This window comes from Perca fluviatilis, chromosome 14 (genome assembly GCF_010015445.1).
Source record: "Perca fluviatilis chromosome 14, GENO_Pfluv_1.0, whole genome shotgun sequence".
Taxonomy (NCBI): domain Eukaryota; kingdom Metazoa; phylum Chordata; class Actinopteri; order Perciformes; family Percidae; genus Perca; species Perca fluviatilis.
In genome coordinates, this window is record NC_053125.1 from 19,575,848 (window position 1) to 19,585,193 (window position 9,346).

Consider the following 9,346-nt stretch of genomic DNA (forward strand, 5'->3'; position numbering starts at 1 on the left):
ATTGTAAACTGGGTGTTAACCCATGCAGTCACTGCAGGAATTGAATTGACCAATGGACTTGGACATGCAATCACTGCATGGAATATTTGCCAAATTAAGAAAATTGTTGAGGTAGGAAACTGGGTGTAAACCCATGCAGTCACTGCACGAATGGATAAACTTTTTAGGAATGGAGGCCACTTTAGGAATATTTGCCAAATTAAGAAAGTGTGTTTGGTGTGGGGGACTCCCTGCTACTAAAATATGACACCACAGTATCACATCTGGGAGCTGATTTGTTCTGTCAGGGAGTCCTGTTGTCTGCGTTTGTTCTCTGTCTTCAACCTCATGCGCCGCATACTTCCCCTCCAGAGCTTTTTCTTTGTCCGCCTTTTTAGTAACCTTCTCTAGTTCTTTATGAAGGTTTTTATTCAGCCGGTTCAAGGTGTTCTTTTCCACTTTCAGGGAGTCGTATGTGTTGGCCCAAACGCTCTCACCTCGGAGTGTGTCACCGAGCTCCTGAACTTTAAGCTGCAGAGCGCTGTTCTCTTGGCTCACAGCTTCGTTCTCTGACTTCAACTCGTTGGTTCTTTCCTCCAGAGTTTCTTCTTTGGAGAACTTTTTCTCCAGCTTCTGAAGTTCTTTCTGCAGAGTGTTGTTCTGGTTCGTGAGAACTTTTTTCTCTGCCTTCAGAGATTTATAACTCGCCTTAAAGGCATTCAAAACGCTGAGGTTTTCATTAAAATTTTGGATTTCCTCCGTGGCTTTGTTGTTCTGGAGCGTCAAGGCGTCTGTCTGTTGTTTCAGAACGTCGTATTTGTGCTTCCAGTCTTGTTCATTGAGAAGCTTCTTAAAACCATCAGAATGGGTTTTACCCAGGGCTCGGTTTTGTGCCTGCAGAACCTTCTCTGCAGCTTCCAGTTGTACGTAATTGTCCTTTAAATGTCTTTTAATCCTGAGCTGGTCATTTACGACTTGGATTTGCTGATTCAAATTGTCATTGTCTTTCTTCAAAACGCCCATGCGGTCCAATGTTTCCTTGCACATGTCACGCCAGATGTTTAATTTGTCCGATTTATTTTTGAGAGCCTGGAGTTCCTGCAGCAAGGCAGCGTTTTCACAGCTCATGTGTTCACTTAATGCCTTCACGGCCTCGATCTCTTCCTCCAAATTGTTATCATTCTCGATCTTTTCATGCATCTCCTGAATCTCGCTGCGCAAAGCCTCATTCTGCTGGCTAATCGCCTCTTTCTCGGCTTTTGCATCGTTGTAGGATTGCTGATGCCTCTCCTTGAGCTCCAGGAGTTGGCTTTGCAGGGCGGCATTTTGCTGGCTCATCGCCTCTGTCTGCCGTTTTAATGCAGCACACATTATGTCCACACTAGTCTCATTTTGGAGTTCATCCTGCAGGTAGCGAATCTCACTCTTCAGCTTATCGTTCTCTTGACCCACGGCCTTATTTTCTTTTTTCACTTTATCGAAGTTGTTGTGCCGTCTTTTGAGCTCACTGACCATTTGTTGCAGATTTTGACGCTGCAGGTCCATCGCCACATTTGAAGCTTTGGTTTCTTTACACAAAGCCTCAATAATGCTGTAATTTTTGACCTTGTCGATGAGCTCCCTCAGTTCTTTTCGAAGATAGTCACATTTCTTCTTTGCAGCGGTTTCCTCTGTCTTCCCTGGTGAACATTTCCTCCAAATTTTCCCAGCCGTTGAACTGTCTCTGGCGTTGTGAATTTGGTGGCGCAGGGTATTCAGCTTTTGGGGGTGGCCTGTAGGCTCACCCTCATTTCATCCTGGTTGCTACCCATAACTGTCGGTTCCTGGCGGAGGGCCATGGTGTCGTTCTTCAAGGACTCCAGAGGAAGGACCATGTTTTGGTTGCAACTTATGTTTTCTCTCCTTCTTAAAGCTTGTTGATGAAAAATACTTCTCGGTTTAGCACAGAAATATAGAAGCAAACTGTATTGTCGGTGTTGAAGAAATGATAATCGATGCAGTAGCACAGTAAAACCGTGATGAGATTCTCAGTACTCAGTGAGTGATCGCTTGTCAACCAACCTTCTGACAGATAACTCTGATCCTGGTAAAGGTAGAATGTGTCACTTAGAATGTTGACATGAAAGGCACATGCACAGGATGTGACATCACTACATTCTGTTTCTATGATGCAACTTATAGGCAGCTGTTGCCTTGGTGACAAGGAATGACCTCTCGCCGGTTCCTCCCCCAAAACGTCCATTGTCCAATCACACATCATAGCAACCGTTACTATGTGAGCAGGTCCGACAAACATTGACTCCAAGCAAGATGGTGAAGTGGTGCGCCCACGGCGTTTGTAAATCGGACACTAGATACCCCCTCTTAATACATCCATGGATACTGACAGATACCCCGAGAGATTGTCTGGAGGAGTTGTGTTTAAATATCACGCCCCAATATATTCTCGGTTTTGAGGCCTCGCCCCTACAATTTACGACATGGCGAGACGTAATCCGGCTGAGAAGCGGTAATTTTCAGAGGTGGAGATTGAAACCCTGATATCTCAGGTTCATTTGTACTAACGTGTGTACTATTTGGCAGCCTGAAAACTTTTATTAAAGACTGTATAAAGAATGCGGAATGGAAAGAGATCACTGATGCGGTCAACAGTGTTGCCGTAGTAAATCGGACTCCAGCTGAAGTTTATTTAATTTATAGCCTACATCCTTGACACATGTATTCTATAGTCCTAATAATATACAGACTTATATTGCAATCTCTTAGGCCTACATATAGGTGTACTTATATTTAAATAAACACACAGTAGCAGAGTTTATGTAGTGTCTTTTATTTTACTCATGTTTTTTTTCATGAGTCAGAACGAGGCAACAGCTGAGGGAGAGTGCGTGTCCTCCGCCCCCCATGCTGGACCACCACCCCGACCATGTTTTCTGACAGCAGAGGGGCTGGAAAAACAAGCTGAAATAACTCGGTCAATGGCAGAAATAAATCGTTCACGTTGGTTGCTGGGCTGGTTAGTGGTATCTTAGTGATAGTTCTCCTGCCATTATTGCTGCTGTGTTGGTATACAAAAGCAAAGGGTAAGACCTGTTTCTGTTTATTTTAGATAAATTACACTCAAAAATCGCTAAAAATCATTGAGGAATTCTGATAGCACGACATGGAGCAGCGATTCAGTTTGCAAAATAAACTTAAACCTGTTGTATAATGTAACTTAATAATTACTGACTTGATTTTTTTTCACAGATACATGTTGTCACAGGTTGGTACAAAACTCAAGTCTCATTTTAGAAACTCCATTTATTCATCATTATTCATATTATTTTTTTTTTTTACTTTTATTGGTTTTTATGTATTACTGCTTCATGTTTCAGGCTCATCCAGTCTCAGAGAACCAATCAGAGCTCCACTACAGTCCAAACTGTCAACCAAGATGAAACTCAACAGCAACTATACTCCTCTCTTCTCCATGGTCAGCTCACACTTTCACTTTGTTTATTCAGCTATTATATTTTGAATAATAATATTCCCTGTGCTGCAGATTTGACACTTTTTAAACTAAAACAAGTTATACGGTACCATGGACTTAAAGTGACAAATTTTATGTTTGATTTTATTTAGGTGATGTTTGTGTCTACGAAACAATCGTCAGCTCTGGGAACACTCGATGTGGTACAGTTTAAACTGCAGTATCAACGTGCAGAGCAGAGATTTTAATGGAAGGATTCAAATTCAAGCCATTAAAAACATTCTAATTTCAGGTGAACAAGCAGATGAATACGGAAATGGCACATCTAAGATTCAGCTCAAAGATTTTGGAAAGAGGAGTAAGTACACGAAAAATGGAACATCAAAAATAAATTCAATGGTTGTTAATTCAACAAGCAATCCCCAAATGTACATAAATTACATGGCCAAAAGTATGTGAAAGCCAGATATCACAGCCATACAATTGCCATAGTATACATTGTTATACACATTTTGTTGTGTAGTGTAAAAGACAGCTTCATTTAGTTTTAAATCATATTGTTTTTACAGGAATGATGCGTGATGATACAGCGGCGGGCACTGACTACAGCAATGTGAATCCAGATTCAACTGCAGGTACACATATTACCACTAGCTATTTAGCTACTGGGTCATCTGCATTTGAATCACATTTTATTAAAGACACTAGATAACGATAGTTACGTTATTGTAACTCCAGATTCTATGAGTATAGGCGTAGCCCTCTAAGCCAGGCTATGGGTTTATCCCTTCGCGCATGCGCAGTCGTGAAGATTTTCTTTCCCGCCCTTGCATGCCGCACGGGCTTCAACTACGTCCGCAAATACTGTATAAAAACAGGGCGGACCCGTTGCTCTGCTCCCAACATCAGCTTTTTCTTCAGCTAATGCAATAGGAGCAGGTGGCCCGAATCTTAGAGGGCTACGCCTATACTCATAGAATCTGGAGTTACAATAACGTAACTATCGTTCTATTTCGTATAGGCTTCGAGCCTTCTAGCCACGCTATATGGGAAGCGCGCTGATGTAGTCAATGCCACCTGTGACAGATCCCACAAGTGGAACATAGACTATAGACTATTTTCCCTTACTGTCACTTATCTCTCATGTGCCGCCATGGCAACGACCTGTTAGCTGGCTGAAAGCCCAAGCCGAGAATGCAGGCGTGCATGATTGATGAGGGAAATACATGATTGATAATTATGGGACGCCCGAGTTCCTCCCAGACACCCAGAGTGTGGGGGGGAGGGGAGGGGGCATAAGAAAACATAAGGCGGCACATGTTGTGATTGTATAATAGTGACAAAAACATATACATATGTACATAATATATACAATTATACATACGACGGGGCCTCAATCGTCGTTGTGAGAAGAGAGGACCGAGTGAGTCAGGGAGGGCTCAGACACATCCCACAAATAGAAGCGGATGAAAGGGCATGGAGATGCCCAAGAGGCCGCAGCACAGATTTCAGCCACTGACATGCCTCTGAACAGGGCTGTCGTTGCAGACAGAGCCCGTGTAGAGTGTGCCCGAATGCCCTGGGGGCACCGCTTTTGTGTTATAGGCCTGGGTGATAGCCTCGCACAGCCAGTGGGACAGGCGTTGTTTCGACAGGCGCCCCTTGGGAGTGTTCCCTGTAGTGAACAAACAGCTGCTGTGTCCGCCTTATGGCCGCCGTGCGTAAAACATACTGTGATAACGCACGCACCGGGCACAATCTGTGGGAAGCCTCTTCTTCGCGTCGTGTTGTTATGAGGCGGGGGAAAACCCTGGAGGGAAAAAACCCTCGAACGAAAGGAATTTGTTAAAATTTTTGGTGTGAAGGAAGGGTTGGCTGCTGTAGGGGTGCGCGCTCCCGTCCCCTCTGATTGAGAGACAGGATGGCGATACTGACAGGCGCCATAAGTCGCTCACTCGCTTGGCTGATGTCAGTGCAAGGAGGAGCCGCTGTTTTTTTGAGACAGCAACCTGAGAGGGGCTTGTGCCAGGGGCTCGAAGGGGGCTTCCCCCGAGCTCGGAGTACCAGGGCCAGATCCCATTGGGGCGTAAGAGAACGCGCACGGGGGTTTCTGCCGTCGGACCCCTTTCAAAAATCGTTTAACTAGGGGTGCGCAAAACCGTTCTCTCTCCATAGCCTTCGGGGCAAGATGAAATGGCCGCCGCGTAGGCTTTGACCGTGGATGGGGCCAAGTCGTTATCTACCAGTGTTTGGAGATAAGTCAGTACGACGGGCAGGGGGCACGATATGGGGTCTGACTCCCTCTCTGTGCACCAGCGCTGAAAGCGGACCAGCGCGCCGCGAACACGCTGTTGTAGAGGGGCTCGCCGCTCTGAATGGTGGCGCACCACGGCAGGTGGCAAGCCTAAACCTCTGCAAGCGTTCGCTCCCCAGCACAGCCCCACAGTCGCTGGGTTATCACCGGGGTGGGCTATCGCACCGTCCAGCTGTGACAGGGCGTCCTCTTGCCACCGGCAATTGCCAGGGGGAGCCGCCAGCAGCTGGACCAGCGTCGGGAACCAGGATGCGTCGCGGCGCTCGGGTGCCACCAGGATGACCGACAGGCCTTCCTCCTGGCATCGTTCCAGGAGGCGAGGGATCAGAGGGACCGGGGGAAAGCGTAAGGAGGGTTCTGGGCCAAGGATGGTGGGAGAAAGTGTCCGCGCCCAGGGGTGGGTTGTCCCGTGAGCTCAAGGAAAACCACAGAGCGCACTGTGTGTTTTCTCGTGAGGCGAACAGGTCCACCTCCGCTTCCCCGAACCTGCTCCACAGCTTCCGAACGATAGTGGGATTCAATTTCCACTCGTTGTGAGAGGGTCCCCCTCGACATTAGGTCTGCCGCCCGGTTTAGTATCCCGGGGATGTGGACGGCCCTGAGGGACAGCAGATGACTGTGAGACCACAGCAGGAGGCTCCTGGCTATTTCCAATAGCCGGGCCGTGGGTACGCCGCCCTGGCGATTTATGAACGCCGCTGCTGTGACATTGTCTGTCTGCACCACCACATGTCTCCCTGCTACCTTCGGGGCGAAGTGCTTCAAGACCTTCAGCACCGTGGACAGCTCCAGGCAGTTTATGTGTTGGAGGGGAGGAGGAGGCCATTCCCATCCCACCACCTGTGATTCGCACATTCCTCCCCAGCCAGTGAGGGACGCATCTGTGTACACTGTCACGTATGACGTCACTCTGCCCAAGGGAACCCCAGCTGACAGGGTCTGGGGGTTTCCCCAGTATGACAGGTCTGACTGCAGAGAGGGAGGGATAGTCAGCATTCGCCACTTGTGGCGTATGGGGTCGACGCGCTGACGAAGGAACCACCTCTGGATTTTCCTCATGTGGAGAAGCCCCAAGGGTACTACCATGTAGCCCGCGGACATCATGCCCAGAAGGCGCATGATAGACAGCGCTGACACCTTTGCGCGGGGCGGGCGCGTGGTGAGAGAGAAGCGAAAGCGTTTCTTGCCTCGGCGTTGACAGCCTGGCCCTCATCACAATCGAGTTTAGCACTACGCCCAGATAAACTATCGATTTAGAGGGAACCAATGCGCTTTTCTGCCAGTTTATGGCGAAACCGAGTGTCTGCAGGTGCTGCAGGACTGACACGGTGTGTAGCCGCCGCTTCCGAGAGGAGCCAGGATGAGCAAATCGTCTAGATAAAACAGGACTCTGACGCTTTTTTCCGCAACGGCGAAGTGCCGTTTCAATCGCACTTGGAAAAAGTGCGAGGGGCCAGTGAGTAACCGAATGGCAGTCGGTTGTACTGAAAATGAGCCCCTTGGAAAAAGAAGCGCAGGAATTTCCTGTGTCTGGGGATGACTTGGATGTGAAAGTAAGCGTCTTTCAGATCCACGGACGTAAACCACTCTTGGTGGCGCACGCATTCCAACACATGTTTGGTAGTCAACATGTGGAATGGACGTACCATGACGCACCGGTTGAACTGGGACAAGTCGAGGATGGGGCGAAACCCGCCTGACTTTTTTGGAGTGAGAAAGTATCGGGAGTAAAAACCCTCGTTCTCCTCCCCCGGAGGAACTCGGGAAATTGCTCCTTTTGAGAGCAGTTCCCGTAATTCTGACGTCATGGCGTCTGATTCCGCCTGGGACGACACAGTTGTCTCCAACACGCCCGCAAAGCGAGGCGGGGGGGAGGCGAACTGGAGTGTGTAGCCCCGTGATATCAGTTTTGACATCCACGAGTCCATGTGTGTCAGTCTGATCCATGCCGCGGTGTTCTTGAGAGCGGGCGCGCGCGCATGTCTGTGTGTTGTTTACAGACATAGCTAGCAGGAAGCGCAGAGCCCGTCCCGCCGCTGGGCGAGACGTGGGTAGAACGTGTCGCCCAGCCCATGGTAGGGCCCTGTCGAAAGGGTGGCGGGTCATCGTCGTCCTCATCCCGCTGGCATAGCCAGGGGGAAGAGGAGAACTGAGCGGCGCTAAGTGTAGCGGCATGGCGTTTGCTCCCGCTGTCTGCATAGTGAGAGAGCGGTGCAGCCCCGCGAGCAGCGGTGACCTGGTGTGTGTTTGTGCTTGTGTGGGGAACATCTGTCATATTATCAGCGTAATGTTCATTGGGAACAAGGGCTGCTAGGTTGAAGGGAAACTGCTCTTTAGAAAGACTTGAGTGGCCCTTAAAAGGGCCGTTGTGTTTCCGGTTTTCAACCGTGGAGGGACAGACGTTCTTCGCCCGCTACGTCTTCGCCACCGTGCCCGCTGGTTGGTGGGTGGCTCCGGGGCGGGTTAGACCAGGTGGGAGCCGCTTTCATGGTCCTTCGACCCCGGAAGCCTGCCGGTCGGGGGGCTGTCGTCTGCGTGGGCGTGCGGTGGGGCGTGCGGAGGGGCGGAGGTCGAAGCCTGGGAGGGCGCAGCCGCAGCAGAGGCAGTGGGGCGTTTCCTCTTATGGCGGTTGGTGGAGCGGTGGCGCTGTTGTTGAGGCGCCGCCTTCCAGGAGCCCAGCTGCCGTAGCCGCTCTGCTTCTTCGGCTGCCTGGTGGAGGTGGGAAGTGGCTGTCTGTAAACGAGGTCCAAATAGTCCATCGGGAGCTATGGGACCGTACAGTAGCTCGCGCCTGACCTCCGTGGGTAGCTGGGACATGTGGAGCCAGATATTTCGCTGGGCCACAGTCTGCCACGCCTGGATCCTCGACAACGCCACAGTGGTCGCCGAGGTGAGGGTGAGGATGGCGGTCATAGCCTTGCCGATCTCCGTAGCTAGCTCCGGAGGAAGCGCCTCCGGGTTGGTGGCCATGGCGGAGATGGCGGAGGCTAGCAAGGCTATGTTGTTTTGTGCCGCTAAGCCCTGGGCTGCACACTGGTGAGACCGGTCAGTGACTTGGGCGCAAACCTGGTCCTGAGGGGACGGGGGGGTCGGCTTCCGGTGGCCGAAGAAGGTAGCCTTCGGAAGCAGGATCGACGCCAGGCTCTGCTCCAGAGGGGGGACCGAAGGAAAACCTGCCTCTGTGTCGCCATGAACCCGTGTGAACTGATTCTGTTATATTTCCTGTTGATTACTGCGAGATTTGCTTTTGTATTTGTACTTAGTTTGAATATTTATGTTACAATAATGTAGTATTTTAATAGATTAGATGGCGTAGAACTATATATGAGTCTTTAATGACAGTAATGGAGTTTGGAGTTATAATGTACTGAATGACTGAGATATTTATATTGCCAATATCCATTAAAGGTAACTTTTTTTTTATTCTGAATTTCACGTGCTCAGCTGTAAGATTGTATTACAAATACTGACATTTTACAGTGAACACCAGCATAAATGTAGCTACATGTCAACTTTGTATGTAAATTTACAAATTGAGAGACTTATGTGATGCTTGTATAATGGTAAATAATCAGGTTTTA

General features: G+C 49.2%; 1 long non-coding RNA gene across 1 annotated transcript; it reads left to right on the plus strand.

The window, feature by feature from the left end:
* The first annotated feature begins 2,932 nt into the window (after positions 1–2,932).
* LOC120572480 lies at positions 2,933–4,046 on the plus strand. Its single transcript, XR_005641455.1, has 6 exons — positions 2,933–3,062; positions 3,229–3,244; positions 3,357–3,454; positions 3,604–3,654; positions 3,744–3,809; positions 4,021–4,046. It is a non-coding gene; the product is annotated as an uncharacterized LOC120572480 (long non-coding RNA).
* Positions 4,047–9,346: the final 5,300 nt, after the last annotated feature.